Below are 17557 nucleotides of genomic sequence, written 5' to 3'. Positions count from 1 at the left end.
TCCGATGTGGAACGTGGAGCATGATTCTGTAATTTATGAATCAGACAATTACACATCTGATCTTCTAATATGCTCAGAGTTCATCCTAATGTGCCACAGAGATGTGGCGTACAACAACAGGTTATGGTCATTGAACTGCTGGATGTCCAGTTGGTGACCCAAATACAATAATTGGTTGTCCTTCCCAATAGTGGAATCTGCAGCTCTCATATCTTTCACCATAGTACATAGTCTCAGAACAGACCTAGTTAATCGGTAACAATCCAGAGCGAAGGCCAGAGAACAGACAAGCAGGATAAACCAACCATCTGCTAGCTGGAATAAGTCATTGCCCAGATTTCACAATATTGATATTGGTCTGTTACCCAAACTAAACAAAAAATATAGAAATAGAAACACTCAATGCTTGTTTTAGTAAACTGACAAAAATTATATTGTATCGTAATGAATGCACCGCCAGGACCTGAAGCTACGACTGTTAAATATTAGATCACTCACCTCGATCGCTTAAATCACTCATTTTTAATGAAACTATTGACGATCGGGAGTTTCATGTACTTTGTTTAGCAGAAATGTGGATTGAACCAATTGAGTATTTAACATTAAATGGAGCTAGTCTACCAGATTGTTATATAAATCAGCCTCACCAATGGGCATGGGAGGAGGTGTGTTTAGTTATTTATGATGATAATATAAGCATAACACAAATAACATAACATAAATTCAACATGTTTGAAGTTCTCTATACTAACATAAAATATGCAGCAACAAAAGATAAGTATACCGAGTCTACTGCATTACTAAACTGGTAGAATTTCAAGTAGCATGGAAGGTAAGAACCCTGATAAATCTTTGCACTTTATAATTTAATTAATTTCTGACTCAAATGTAAACGATATGGTCTGGACATTATCACATTTTATCATATTATGTATGACCATAATGATATTTGTAGTTCTGAGTGCAATATATTCGCATTCAGGCCTTGAATCATCAGCATTTTTTAATTTGTATTTCTTTCTCATGAGGACATTTTACTTTGAAGATAACGCACCACTATGCAAATTTAAACCTTGACATTTTAATTCCCCTTCTACTATCATAAAGCTGGTGTTGAAAGTCAGAAAATCTAAAATTCATTATTTCAAAGTCAGCAATGTGTAAATAAATTATAATGCACCAAATGTTACACTGATAATGCATTCGAATCTTACACCTCAGTTAGCATGATACTGTCTCGTCAAGCTGTAAGAGTTATTTTAATAATTATTATTGTAATCATGCTATTAAGTAGTTTAATGGGCAGTCATTGGCTTAACGGGGTCTTGGTTACTGAGTGAAAGGGCAAAATTCAAACCATAGCACCAGCAAGTTGCCACTGCCACTTGAGCAAACCCTCTCTGATCCAAGTCCCCGATCCAAGAATCATGGCTGACCCTAAAAAATGTCTCCCAGTCCAATCTGTCTAGTTTAAGCATAAGATTCCGGTTTTGGCTGAGAGAAATACAACAGGAGTGTTCTTGTCATTTCAACTATATATAGCTGACATGGTACATAGTGAAATGAAAGAATGTTCTTAAAGAACCATGGTGCTACATAAAACAACATAGAGCTAAAAAGTGAGAAGTCCTAGCCACATACAGTAAAGTACATAATGTACAACCTAATGCAAACATTGCAAGACAAAAGACAGTGCAAACAGTCAGTACCTTACTCTACAGGACAGATCGCTGAGCAGTATTGACCATTGTGCAACTCAGAGGATATATAAACAAAAAGAGGTTTTTTTTTGTGAACATACTGTATGCACACGTACAGTACAATAGCAGCATTTGGTGGCATCATTATAATGTGCTTACATACAGTATATGAGTGGTGCTTATGAACTTATATATGAGTGGTGCTTAGTGTGCTTATAAACGGTGCTTATATAAGTGGTGCTGTAAATAAAGATGTACAGACATAGTCTTATGGCTGGAGGAAAGAAACTGTTACACAGCCTGGTCTTGAGGGCCTGAATGCATCGGTACCATTTCCCACCAGGCAGGAGGGTGAAGATTGTGTGTGAGAGGTATGTTGGGCCATCCACAATGCTGTTGGCTTTGCGGATGCAGCTTGTGGTGTAAAGGTTTGTGATGGAAAGGAGAAAGACTCTTATTCGCTGTAGGGTTTTGCAATAAGTTTCAATGGGCAAAGTGCCAATGGAACAGTGAAGGTAGCAGCAGGGTAGTGTTGTAGCTTATCTATCTCAGCGTGTTGTGCATTTTCAGATGCTTTTCTAGGCTGGCCATTCTCACCTGACTTATCTCATTCTTACACGTGTTCAGTCCTGCAGAAGTGTTAAGGTAAGGTAAGGTAAGGTAAACTTTTATTGTCCCCAGTACGGAAATTTGTCTTGGGCCATCACCCATTCTGCAGCCATACAGTACAATCATTAGACAAATACAATTCACAAAATACACAAAAAAAGTGCACAGGGTTAAGGGTAGTGGGTAAGTTGTAAGTTTTAGCTAATTAAATATGATACATGATGATATGTACTCCAAGAAAAGTGTTTAGCCATGAGCTGCAAAATTACTTGACGATGATACAAGCTCCACGTAAAGTTTTAAGATAGTAGAGTATATTTTAGGTTGTAGGGTTTTGGAGACTCAATCTGAGCCACAATTCTGGAAAAAATGCTATATGCTCTATACAAGAAAACATCATACAACATGGTATTGCTATCAGGTGTGGTATCTACTCCTTGTGTGATCATACTGTACCTGTTCTTTTTCAATTCAAAAACAATTTGGAATTAAATGTAAGCAAATGTGTACCATTGTAGTGTACGAGGGAAATGCTGAGCTGAAGCTGAGTCAGAGTTGTACATAGTTGGACAATATTCTAATAACACAGTTTGGGCCAAAGCGGTTAAACCCTGGCTCAGACAGATTTCTGTAGAAATATTCTAGAGGTTCTCCAGGGAACTTCTTCATGTCTCCCAGTTAAGTTAATGGCTATTTAAATTGCTCATGCTCCCTTCTGCCCAAAGCAACCCAATTAAAAGATAAAATACTATAGACAGTGTATTCTATCTGCCAATTAGTTCTCCCCAACATAAACAGCTAAATCCTTAGATCAGTTCTGCATGACATTGTTAATGCCATTTGGGAAAATTCACATTTTACCACATCTGGATGAATTCCATGTGCGCATCACTGCCTTTAGAGGCCTTGTAAACCTCTGGCTCAAGCTCAGCTTAGCTTCCAGGCAGAGATCTGCAGGGGATGCTGCCATACTGGCCTCTGGCTCATTGTCGGCTGTGAATGGCTGAGTGTGTTTGGCTGATAGGCTAGCATCCATCTCCCACTAACGAGCACGCCACATGCCACATTTTTGCATTTCACTTCACTACTCCTATCCACCAGGGGCAGTGTTTTACTGGATATGCTCTCATTCTCTCTCATCTTTTATATTAAGTCAGATTTAGTACTCACTATAAGTGTTGTTCTCCCCCTGTGGTGAGTATATTTATTCCTCCTCCGTTGTAGTATTGTCTGTGAATTGCTACCTAGAATTGCTACTAATAGAATAGTGTTCAGAATAGGTTGTTTTTGTTTTAGGGATTTCCCATCACTTATGTTTTGCATTGGTTTGGGTATTTGTTCTTGGCAAATCCAAACCACTAGCTATTTCTCTCCTATCACATTACACCCAAAAGTACAGACTGTACATCCAGCATGTCATTCCACCAGGAGTCAATTCTCATAGTCTTGAAGTCTTGAGCATGCCACTGTCACATATACATTACAGTACAGTGAATACTGTACTGCATATCATTATGCATATCAGTACTTTTGGAGATTGGGGTCAGACTGCAGGGACAACCATGATACAGCACTCCTGGAGCTAGGAGATAGGGCCTGATAGTGGATTGAACTCCGATCCTCTAAGCAACATCCCAGAGCCTCACCCGCCTGAGCCACCCCTGCCCTCTCATATCTGCATTCCAGCAGAGCTACACCGCAGGTGATCTGTGCTGCAGCTACCTAAGTATAAACAGGCAATTCTATAAGGAGATTCTATAAGGGTCAACATTACCTTTCCCTGAAGGTGTAGTTGAAGGTGTCATAAAGTCATCTGTTTGTTAAACATCGCTCCTGTCAGTTAACAAGAGTGACGCAGAACATTAGTTACGAATGATTAGTGCCTTTGACCCAGTAGGCAACGTGTTGTTTGACTGGGTTCCTATAGTGAGTGCAAGGCCACATTTATATCACGAAGTACTGTATGTCCTGCAATTCACTATAAATCCATTATTACTCAGCCTCCTCCAGAAAGAAAAGAAATTTAAAGAGATTGATTGTTTTTTTGTTTTGTTTTTTGACATTTAGAGACCATTTAAGCTAATTAGAACTGCTATATTATTGTGATAAAGGTAAAAAAATTTTTTAGATAGTATATGTTAGAGCTAGGTCAATACTCAGGAGTGAGTGCCCTCTGCTGGCATGGAGGCATAAGCATGCCTCGTTAATACCTCCATGCCTCGAGAACCTAGATTTTGTGGCTTTATCAAGGTGTGTTATTAAATAAATTAAATGCAAAATAATAGAATGTGTTGGATAAAGTTCTCTTTTATATGCTGCTTAGTAATGAGAATGGAAGCCATATTATTAATTAAACAAACAATTCAACAAAATTTCAAACACAACAACAGATCAAATGCAAAGACTAGCGAGACAAATCATATCCTAGCATAAGTTGTGGCCTTGAGGGAAAAATAATGATTTATATTATCCATCTGTTGATATTGTAATCTTTTTTGTTAATATTATAATTTGTCTCTTGATGTGTTTGCAATTTGGTTATTCTCTGTTTCTGTGTACTGTTCCTGTGAAATAGCGATGTTTTCATTTGGGTAAAGTTAGCATAAGGGGTGGAATTAGTGTTAATTAGTGGAATTACAGTATATAGGTAATTTAGTCTCATATTCTGGAAATATTAGGAGTGTGTTTACAATCACCGTGTCCATGCTAAAAAAAAAAAAAAAAAAGATATCCTCCGAGGCAGACTGTCTACAAGCTGTTTCTAGCTCTGTGTGTGTGTGTGTGTGTGTGTATGTGTGTGTGTGTGTGTGTGTGTGTGTGTGTGTGTGTGTGTGTGTGTGTGTGTGTGTTGTAAGTGGTGCTCTCACTTCAGAGCGCCTGTGATCTCCAGAAGCACATCTTCGAGCCACAAGCAGCACCCGCGCACTAAACCAAATTAGCAATGCTAATCAGGCTGCTAGCCTGCTAGTGTATATGTGTACTCTGCCTCTTCCATGACTTATTGTGCTGGAAAATTGGACCTTAGAAAATTCATGGGAGAGGAACTCTAATTTATTAAAGCTAGGGCCTTAAGTAAAAACTGTAAGTAAAGAGAACATATTAGACTAGACTAGTTAGCATTTTACACCTAAAAAAAATGTTCAGAAAGAAAGCATAATTGTGGTTTTATGTGTGTGTGTGTTTGTTTGTGTGTATTAATACCCAATGTCCTGATTTGTTAACAAAATATAAATTATGAAAACAAATTCTAGAATCACTAAAGTAAGTGAAATACAGTTAAATGAACCTTAATTAGATTAATTAATTAATTAGAATTCTTGTTAATAAACTGCCAAAATGCCTAAGTACATATATGCCCCGTGTGCTAGGGCCTCTAACCCCTTGCACTGTTCACAAGGCCCTGTCTGCAAGCTCAGCTCTCATTTGGCTATATAGCCCCTATGTAGCCCCTAACCATATGCCCCACTCCTATGTTGTAATTCCAAACTCCATTCCCTGCCCCCCTTGCCACTAGAACCCATCTCCAGGACAGTTCCATATGTTCTGCCCCATAGGCCCTATCTCCAGCCCAGTCCCTTATGTCTTACCCCTAAGCCCTGTCCCCAGCCCTTATGTCTTGGCCCTAGGACCTGTCCCAGTCCAGTCCTTTATGTTCCAGGACCTGTCCACTCTCATATGTCTTTATGTCTTGCCCAATATGTCTATAGGTCCCATCTCAAGGCACTGTCCTATATGTTCCATACAGTATGTCCTATATGTTTTTATATATTTATTACTTTTGGTCACTGCTTTACTGTAGCATCATGGAAACTTAGCATTAATAAATGCAATAGTAATTAATTACTGCTTGGATATAAGTAAAAAAAAATATAAACACATTACCACGTTATAAGCTAGGTACAAGGTATAAGTGTCCACATAAAAAAATAAGTCCTCTTTAAACCTTCTGTTCTGTTGTTTCCACACAGGAGGAGGCAGGAATTAAAGTGATGGCTCTTAAAAGACAAAACAATGAGAGGTGTGGAAAAGTGAGGTAGGAGTCGAGGAGGAACGGAAGGAAACCTACAGCACACTGTGAGATGCAAAGCAGTGTGAGAGAGGAAAAGGAGAAGGAAAAATAGCCTTGGGAGAAAACCAGACAGAAACAAGGACATGTCGGACTGCTGTGAAAGACAAAAGCAGCATCAAGAGGCCGGGAGCTAAAACAGAGTAGAAAACTTTGTGTCTCTATGACTCCTTTGTTTTGCTAGTCATTTATGTGAAGCAGCCAGACACCACATAAGCACATGTGAAAAAATTGGCAATTTTAAATTAGGTATGGACCGATGTATCAGCCAACGGTACATGATGTTAACGATTTATTGTACAGTAACATTCACCGAAAATATCCCTGTCGGCCAGTTTTCTATGTTTCCAACCGTAAAATGTTTTGAGATTCCATACAGTGACAACTTTTCCACCATCATGATTGTTGTCCTGAGCTATGTCAAATCAAAAGCTCTGACATTACATTACAAAATTATTTTGAAGGTTTGAAGGATAAATGACAGATCTGTAAATGCAATTCATTTAAGACAGTTATGCAAAGTGTTTAAAGAGCAAGTTGGATGAAGCAAAATATAGAAAAAAACATTGAAGATGTTGCCCATGGAATGAAATGTTGCCTCGTTCTGTACCAAAAACACTAGAAAATATCACTTATACATAAACCTGAGAGACGATAACGATAACGACATGTAATTTCCATGTGCTGACCTTTATCACAATATTATTGAGCATTCTGTGAACAAATCACAACTGGAAGGAAAATAACGAGCGAAGATTGTGCTGAGTTGGTGCTACTCTCACCCACTTATCACAACACATCACCTTCTGCAACTTTTCCACCATTAATCATGTGGCGAATCGTGTTGTTGCTCGGAGGTCGAGTGTACGCCGGGTGATTTAGCAGTGATTCATTTCCAGAGTATGACACTCATAATTCTTTATGGCTCACTGACCATCAATATTTCAATGGCAAACTGGAGTGCTTCAGTGATTACTGACAAATGGTTTAAGTGCTGTAACTAGAAAGTGATAGAGCATAGATAGGTGAAGGTGGGCGTGAGATAAAGACTTCCTAGTCTTATTCCCTAAGAGGGTGGGTGGTCCTGGTCTTACTGTTTGATATTATGGCTGATCTGAGATTATGAAAGGTCGGAGTCTCGGACCTGAGCTTATTATTCCTGGAGATTATTGGCAGCCCTGGTCCTAATCTTGGAGTGTTGTATGGTCTTAGGGATTATAGACTGTCCTAGAGACTTTGGGCAGTCTTGAAGATTATGAACATTCCAGGAGATTATGGGTGGCTTTGGTTCTAAAGTTCATGGGTATACCTGATCCTACAGTTCATGGTCAAAAGTTTCTGGGCAGTCCTAGTCCTGGAGATTTTGAATGATCTTGGAGATTATGGAGAGTCTATGTGCATTCTATGGGCATTCTGGGAGGATTTTAAGTTTAGAAGATCATGGGCAGTTCTGGTCATAGTCCTCGAAATCATGGGCAGCACTTGAGTATATGTGTAGCCCTGGAGATTGTGAGTGACTTTGGAGGTTTTGAACAGTCCTTGATATTATAGATTGTATTTGGTCCTAGGCCTTCTTGACTGGAAAAGGTGATCCTAGGCGATTGTAGGCATTCCTGGTCCTATGGGATTATAGATGTTCCTAGTCATAAAGGTTATTGGTGGTTCTGATGTTAATCAAGAAGAAAATGTGCTTTCCTGGGGATTCCTGGTGGTCTTGGATAATGTAAGTGATCCTGGCCCTTGTAATAACATTATGGGTAATAGCAAAAATTATACCTGGTTCTAGCTCTGGAGATTGTGAGCAATCCTGGACATTATGAACCAAAACCAACAAGTTCAACAGACTAATCAGGTTTACATTTGAGTATTTTAAGTAAAATGGCTTTTACACAAGGACAAATAATATTTATGGCTGTCTGATTAGCATAAATATTTCTCCTACTGTTCTTTTTGCATCGTGATACATCGTGATTTAATTCTGGATTTAATAAGAACCTAACAACCTTCAGGTTGCTCATTTATTTTTTTAATGATGTAATCACCAAACACTCTGAAAGCTTGTACAGAGGTAAATATTTGTATTTTATCACAGCGCGTCAGGATTTAATGACCCATATTATTCGCCAAAGTAGCAGGTGGTTGTTCGAATTCACTTAAATATTTTTGTTTATTTTATTTATCAAAGGATAAAAGTTTAGGGGAGAAAGGGCCACAAAATGTTACGGAAAAGTAATGTTCCAAAAATATCAAAGGGGCTCGATTCCAGGATCATGTTTTCAGTTCCCTTGCTTTTGTTGAAATTTGTATTATGAAATATAAAAGGCACTGCATGTGGCTCATATATCATTGCCATTTTTTTCACAATTGGAAGCGTTTATTTTGGACATTCCTTTTCTCTGGAGCAGACTCATTTTCACGAGTGGGTGCTTGCATTATCCAGGATCAGTGTAGCATTCTGACAAAACTTCACCTCATTTCAGGTCCAGGACTGGATTCATCTGTTGTACAGTATATGAAGTGGAACTTCTATGCACTGATCACATCTTGATATCGAACACAAAGCAAAGGGGACAGCAGGGATATAGAAAATCTATATGAAAACTTTGCTGGATCTTATTGTTTAGCGCAGCTGATTATCGTTCTTCACATATCTGGAGTTTCTTTTTTTTTAGCAAAAGCTACAAAATGTTTCCTTTGCTTCATAAGATAAAAATAATGAAGTAGATTTGTAAAGTTCAGCGCAACACACTTTGATGTTGGCTTTGACGAGGCAAGTAATCGCAAAGGCCGATGTTTTTTGAGCGAAGTGGACATAAGGGTCAGTGTTACTTTAGGAGTCAAGTGGACATAAAACTTGTGAAATCTAGTGGAGCGCTAGGGTGCCAAAACATTTGGAGGCAAGTGGAGACGAGCATATGACGTCATCCAAAAACCTTTGGTTTTGATATGTCCCATGCCCATGTTGTGCAAATGTATTATTTTCACATGACATAACATGCCGTCATCAGAATATCTGTGAGGACGTTCCCCTCATTGTTCTGAGTGTTTTGATATGTCACATGTCCATTTTGTAAAAAGTTTTTTATATTTATCTATTTTGGGGGCGGGGCTGCGAGTTTGGTGTAGATAGTTCGAAAGTTCGCAAACTTCAGACCAGGGTCTACAACATATCCGAATTTGGTGCATGTGGCTGGAAAGCCCTAGGAGGAGTTACTTAAATATTAGCTTAAATAGGAAAACAGAATGTTGGCTTCTCCAAAGCAACATAATAATTGGGTTGTGGGATGAAGTTTTACAATTGATTACTATAACTATAAAAAAAAAAGATTGGCAACAATTATTTGTATTTATTAAATATCCCTTAATTGTTATCTATTAATTAATTATTACTTAATTAACTTATTGTTATCTATTAATTAATTATTACTTAATTATTACTTAAATATATTTTTAACTTAAAGGTTTAAATAAAGGAAGGGGCTCAAAGATTTAAGATTCCCAACCTTTCTTCTAGAGTTTGTATAATTTATCATACCTTTGTCTGGAAACTCATATTAATATTTATGTTTCTAAACATTTTTAATTAAACTAAGAAAAAATGATTCATTTATATTGATGTATTTCTTTTATAAATATTTGAAGTTAAAAAATCAGAGAAAAATCTGCACATTAAATGAAATGATTAATATTAAAAGAGGAAATTCTTGACTAGGAAACAAAATAAAATTATTCTTTGATTGCAGTTTGTGAAGATAAAGAGGTTTACTGAATAATAAATGAGAGAGAAGCTTATTTTCAGGATTCAGCCCAGACTTTTGGCCATGTGCTTTTGTTTATGTTCTGTGTCACGTGTCTGACCTGCTCTTGTTCGTTCCTCCCCGTCTCTGCACACCTGTTCCCTATGTGTTAATTGTTATTAGTATTTAGCCGTGCCTTTAGCAGCATGGAATCCTTATTATTATTTGTCATCCTTTGTCCTGTCTAGTTTCATCTGTGTTCCTGTTCTGTGTATTTTATTTATTAAACCTGTTTATTTGAGTGATCCTGTATCTGGGTCTGGGTACCTGTATCTGTATCTTCATCCCCCCGTTGTGAGAGAAGGATTCCGCCTAAACTCAGACCCAGCAGCATAGCTTCTAGCTTGGACCGGCTTATTGTGGGGTCATTTTTTTCCCACTGGACTGTTCTCTTTGCCTTGTTTTTCCCTGGATTTTTGTTTTCTTCTGTTTTTTTTTTTTTGTGTGTGTGTGACATCACTCTGCATCTGTTCCAGTGGGGGATGCTGCTTCGTTTCCTGTTTCCTGCGGATCACGTCGCCTTACTTCTTGCCCGCGGAGGATGTCACCAGCCCGGTTTTGTCCTTTTATTATTTTTTTCAGTGTCCTGCGGCATCGCAGCGCACCTGTTCCAGTGGGGGACATCGCTTCACTTCCTGGTTTTCCGTGGAGGACGTCGCCTCACTTCTATTCAGGCCAGATTTTTGGCCATGTGCTTTTGTTTATGTTCTGTGTCACATGTCTGACTCACCCTTGTTCATTCTTCCGCATCTCTGCACACCTGTTCCCTATGTGTTAATTGTTATTAGTATTTAGCTGTGCCGCATTGCCTTTAGCAGCATGGAATCCTTGTCATCATTTATCGTCCTTTGTCCTGTCTAGTTTAGTCTGTGTTCCTGTTCTGTGTATTTTATTTATTAAACATGTTTAATTGAGCTATCCTGTATCTGGGTCTGTCTTCATCCTCCCCTTGTGACACTGATCAATTTCAAAGAGATTTGAAATGTGTCAAAACATGGGTGGAGGAATCAAACTAATGAAGTAAAAGTGCTAGAAGGTTTTTGCTGGGCCTAACAATAGATTCTAGCTAGTCAAGTTTAGTAAAGTGGTTCACCCAATGCATCATCTATATATAGAAATGAAGAAGCACAACAAACCGCATTACAAATAAAGGCTAGACCATTGAATCAAAAAATTCATTGAAGTCTGAAGTAGCCGCTGAAGAGGCGAAACTCAAAGCCCCTCAATATAAAGTCCAAAGTAAATAAGACAGAAATATAGCCTGGCATATGTAGTTTACCTGGAACATCTACCCAGTGTCTCTAAAATCACTAAGCCCCAGAAAGTACCATTGCCCCAATTCCAACAATATCTTACCTAAAAATATCTAAAGTGATATTTTTTAAAAGTCAGAATAAACTAACTGAACTACTCCTATTGTTTTACAACAGAACTTTGTTACAGTACATCTTTTCTCCCAGCCTGAGAGATTTCCACATTTGATATTTATCCCCGTCAATTTAGATCATTAATTAAAGCCTTTGAACATACCCTAGAAAGCAAAAGGCAAAAATATGCACAGAGGTTGTATTAATTGTAGCAATACACAAAGGGTCAGCCTGAAAAGAAAATGACATTTTATAGCTTTCTACACATGAATTCAAACAGAGAATATGAAGAAGCTGAGAAAACTACAGTGGAATTTTGGATATAATGTTATATATCTTCAGCCTACATGGATATTGAAAAGCCCTTTTATTTACAGAACAAAGGGTACAGTATACCGTACATAGTAATCCTGTGAGACGTTTAAGTTAAAGGCCAACTTCAACAGGAGCTGACTGTGCTCATGGCAGATATAAAATATGTTTTATCAAGTCAGGATTGCTAAAGAACACAAAAAAAAATTTTTATCTCTAAGTTAAACCGGTGACTTTAACCCTTAAATAGACCAAGTGCTCAGCAAGGTACATAGTTTCTTATAGAGGGCATAAAGACAGAGTTTTTACCCAATAATGTCATCGTTTATCAAAGTTGGGTCTGTTTTGAAAATATGGGCCACATGACTCAGTTGTCTGTGATCATTTAGCCAGCCTGACCTAAATCCAACATGGCCGCCTGTGGGGCAAGATATACTAACATTGTGGTAAGTAATTTTCTATAATCTTTCTTATGTTAAAAGTTTACCAGAGAGATGCAGAGAAAGTTTAATCCAGAATATTTACAAACTATATTTAATTATTGAACAAATTTTAGTGCTCACAGGTTAAACTTATTTAAGTATATAACATCAACTATATATTAGCATTTTTAAGTAAACACAAGGCTGCCAACTCTCACGCATTCAGTGTGAGACTCACGCAATTGACCAAATTCTCACGCTCTCACGCCACACTCCCATATTCTCACGCAGACTCGTGCAGCAGTGAGGAAAAGAAATGATCTTATGATCATGATCTCGCAAAGCAATTGTGATGGAAATACACAATTTATTCCCATAAACTGTGTAGTCAGCCGTTCTCCCTCCCATCTGCTCCATGTGAATTGTGAACACAGGCAGTTCAGTGAGTTACAGGGCGCTCCGTGTCTCCGTCCAGATTAGGCTAGTAACTAATAGGCCTGTGCTGTTATACAGTTTATATAGAATTAAGTTAGCATTAGCAGAGTTGTTTGTTTTGCAGCACTGAGCAGTTATTTTACATAACTTTATCATAAAAACAGTACAAAAGCATTTCCAGATGACAAATATCTTTACATGCCTAGTAGTTAATGTTAATTATTGTTGTCTAAGAACAGAATGTCAAGTCAATGACATGCCATATTAAAATGATTTTATTTCTATCAATCACAACTCATCAATCGTGTCCAGATATTTGGTGGTGGTGTCAGTATGGTTAAATTAGAATTTTCTGTTATAGGATGTTTTCTAAAGTGTCAGGGTTCAAGTGGGAGCTGCATCCAAATCAATGATTAAGGCTGCAAAATCAGCCACCAGCACTTACAATAGAGCACACGTGAACATGTTACTCACATGTTAATCTGTGAACATGTTACTCACACGTTAATCCTATTTCTGTAAAATGTTTGTGAAAATTAAATGTAATGTAAATCTCCCAGGAAATTCTGTACAGATACCAAATACTTTGACAATCAATATATACTTGATACACTTCTGCTAATGCACACACCAAGCTAATTCCACACCAAGCCATGCCCCTCCATAAGCCCCTCCTCCATAACCAAAGCCCCACCCCCAGAATCTCACGCTAAGCTGAACTCAAAAGTTGGCAGCCCTGTTAAACATTCTTTGTTTTCAGAGCCAATGTTGTTGCTGAACTTGAATGCCATCATGCTTTGCTTGTATGAGGCCCCGGGTTCAATCCCCGGCATCTCCACATGGTCACCATATTTTTGGGGCAGTTGTGGCCTAATGGTTAGAGTCTGATTCGTAACCCAAAAGGTTGTGGGTTCGAGTCTCGGGCAAGGCACCGAACCCCCCCAACTGCTCCCCGGGCGCCGCAGCATAAATGGCTGCCCACTGCTCCGGGTGTGTGTTTACAGTGTGTGTGTTCACTGCTGTGTGTGTGCACTTCGGATGGGTTAAATACAGAGAACAAATTCTGAGTATGGGTCACCATATTTAGCCGTATGTCACGTCACTTCCACTTTCAAGAGCTCAATGAAATGTGCTCCTATTGTGCACCTGAATGAGTCGTTTGGTCTGTGCAGAACATGCTGAAGATGACTGTATTCTCATTAGATATGAAAGACCCAGATTTGATTACAGAGTGGATAATGAGGCAAAAGTGGCAATTAGATTGGAGTGACGACATATTCACCAGACTAGTCCAGAGAAAGAGGTCTGAAGAAATCTCTAAAGAAGAGATTTGATTTGAAGAGTTTCCCTGTCAGATCAGTTTCTCAGTCTTTGGACCAAAACGAATGGCCGATGTGCAATTAGTTAATGAAGATGCAGGAGTGAAAACAGATGCCATTTTTCCTTTTGCCAAATAGCTGACATATTATCATAAATAAAATTCTTGCAAAATGAATTGTTTAGTGCATTGCTAGTTTTGTGTGTTTTTCCTCCAGTCTTGAAAAATGTCCTGATTTTGCTACATACTCACAAGCAGCCAAAGTGCCATTCAGGCCTCATTGAGCAACATGAGCAATGTTTATCTAGCTTGTAAAGCTAGCTTGTGCTTCCTGTTTCCACCGTTCAGATTGATCAGATTTATATTCATATAATGAAGATATAACTTTTTTGTTTGTACTATATAACTCATGTACAACACAGTAAAAGTGAAGTGTGTTAACATCAAACCGGTGATTCTGAGAGCTGTTCCTTCTGTCTGGATGTGATGGAAACAGAAGCATGGTGGGCTGATCAAAGGTCATAGCATTACTCACACACTGTAAGAAAAGAGCCTGCAGATATATTGGCATTAAACCCACTATGTAACAATGATTCACCTCTGCACCTGAGTCACCAGTATCTGAGCATAGAAAGACCTTCATAGTCCTCAGATTTTCATGTCCAGTTTGAAAAAGGGGTACAAGTGTGTACTCTTATTTTTCCTTTGAATTGCTATCAATGTGATTATAGTTTGAATAAAATATTTAATTGGCAAGATATATAATTCTGAGGTCAGATACATTTGCATCCTGTGGGTATAGCACACTGATGCTTGGAGCTTCTGCAATTGTGACTTACTCTCTGCTAATGTGAATGGTTCCACATGGATACACATACCCCTTTTCCACCGGAAAGAACCGGGTGCTGGTTCAGAGCTAGTGCTGGTGCTGGTTCAAAATTGGTTCCACTGACAAACCTTCTAAGAACCGGTTTGCCTTTCCACCGGCTAGAGAGCCATCACAGAGCCGAGTGTGACGTCACTGTATACGTGTCACGTTACACAGCACCATTAGCGCAGCAGCGGCAAACACAAACACAACATCAACAATGGCAGATGTTGCTTTACTCTTAATACTCATGGCTTTGTGAACCTACATTGGCATCCAAACGCGGCGAAACCAACGTGTATGTGCGGCTCCATGTAAGTTGTATAAACGGAGGTTGTAATCGAGAAAGTACATAACGTTATTTTATCATTAACACAGAAAAAATGTAGCCTTAGCATGTAGCTACCTACTATCATGTGTGCTGATAACTGATCATATTGCGGTAAAGTAAAAGTGTATTAAACATTAGTATACTTAAGGTACATTATCAAATGCGCTAACAGTAGCCCCGCCCCCAGCTCCTGACGCAAGTGGTTCTTAAGTCTAGACCAGCAACATTTTGGTGCTACATAAGAACCACTTTTCCTGCTTCAGAGCCGGTGCTTTGGCTGTCGAAAAAGAAAGAACTGGTTCTATATTAGGCTCTGGCTCCGAACCAGCACTCAAACTGCCTCGGTGGAAAAGGGGTATTAGATACTCTAAATAATTGACTTTATTTATCTACACCTGTACACTGTAATGGTTCATAAACTCACTCTCTGGTATCAGATAGTACACGGTTTTAAAGTTCTTCTCATGGAGGTCTTTCCTTGACATTGCTATTCTAGTTGGTCTACATCAAGATTCTGTAAAGCTGCTTTGTGACAGTATCTACTGTTAAAAGTGCAACCCAAGTTGCCAGTGCTGTCAATATCCCTGAAGAAGTTTCTTGACTACAGGGATGACATTCGATGGTTGACTCTCAATACATATGGTCCCGGATGCATCAACTTGGTGGTGAGTTTAGAGAAATGCTGAATGTACTGTTCCAAAGAGAGATTCAAATTCCCTGTAAACTGTTCCAGCTGGTCAGCAAAGGACCCGGCATGAGATACTGTCTGGTCCTTCTGTCACCCTGGTGCTCATTCTCACAAAAACCTTTTTTTCACCATGCTTTGAGATGATACTGATTTCCCTCTCTGCAGGATGGAGTTCTGTTATTGTTCGCAGTCCCTGTCACATGCTCTAGAGTGATCATGTTGGAACTATGAATCTAGATGTCTTCAATAGCACCACTTCTCCACCTTCACCACTCATGCCCGTTGTAAAACTGACTTCATCTAGAGAACCCTACAGAGCTGCCCCACTGATTGGTCTGTCCAGCACCGAACTTCTCTCTAAACCTGAGCTTCCTGTTGTAGCGATTTTTGCTCGCGAAGCAAGGTAAACGTTTATAAGTAACTATAATGTGTTATAGTGACTTCTAAATATTTTAACCTAAGTTGAAATTAACGGTAATGGAATTAACGTTACACTTATTTTGTCTGTTCGTCCAGCGAACAGGCTGTGTGACCTTTATTAATTCTATGAAGGCGGTATCTTCCCGGCCAAGAAAGATTCGCTTCCCTTTTTACTTTATACCATAATTTAAATTGAATTAACTTAATAGAGCATGTAGTTCAGACCCGATGTTGCAGGTACCTTAATTTGTGAGCGATACTCAGAGACAAATCACCTGTGGCTCGAAATTATGACATTTAATGAATGAGACAAACACAACATAAAACTAACTACACAAAAAAACAAAAGAAATAGGGAAAACGAAAATGAAAATAAAATAAAACAAAAGAAATTAAAATTTGGGAAAGGGAGGAAGAGACTGGAAAGAAGAAACTAGAGAAAGGAATGGCAAGCTTAGACTCAAAATTAAATCACACCCTAACTGGGAAATCGTCATAGAAACTTAAATTCACCTTAAGATTCAATGAAAGATTCCTACTGTACTTAAAATTACGCATCTAAATTGGTTGGTAAAGGAAACGGTTACTTGCATTGGCTTACTGCACAAGAGTCCAGATGCAACAGAGAAATCTCTGAAAAGTCAGTTAGGGTGGGGTCAGACGTTCTTCCAAGTTCTCCTGAAGATCAGAGCAGTTGTCGTTCTTGGAAGTGAAGCTCGCTGGAACTTCTGTGAAGGAAGATGGAGTCGTCTCCAAGCTGTTCCAAAAGTCTGACCACGGATTAGTGGTGTTTGTGACAATGTAAAGGTCACGAACTCCACCCATCTTTGGGGAGATGACCAATACTTCGCTCAAGGTTTTGGAGGGAAAAACTCCCTTTGTTTCAGGTGTCTGTGGGTAGGAGTAGATGTTGAAATTTAGGGTGCCTGGGACATGAAATCTAAAATGACCTGTACCAGACGCTACACTGTTTTAACCTTTGTTTGTATCTGGACATGAGGAAGATAGTGGCATGGTCCAGTTTCTCAAACAGTGGAAAGCGTGTGTCTTGTAGCTGTTTATTTACAGCTTTTACCCCAGGTGGGGTAGATGATATGTTGTCGAATGTTTGGCACTGAACCTGTGAGGTACTGTTAAATTCCCCCAGACTCATTCCACCTCCCTTTGACCTCCCTGACCCCATTGGTATGTTCATGCCAGTAGAACTCAGACTAACTTGGCTAG

This window comes from Tachysurus fulvidraco, chromosome 18 (assembly GCF_022655615.1).
Source record: "Tachysurus fulvidraco isolate hzauxx_2018 chromosome 18, HZAU_PFXX_2.0, whole genome shotgun sequence".
NCBI lineage: Eukaryota > Metazoa > Chordata > Actinopteri > Siluriformes > Bagridae > Tachysurus > Tachysurus fulvidraco.
Note: the sequence above shows the minus strand (reverse complement) of the source record.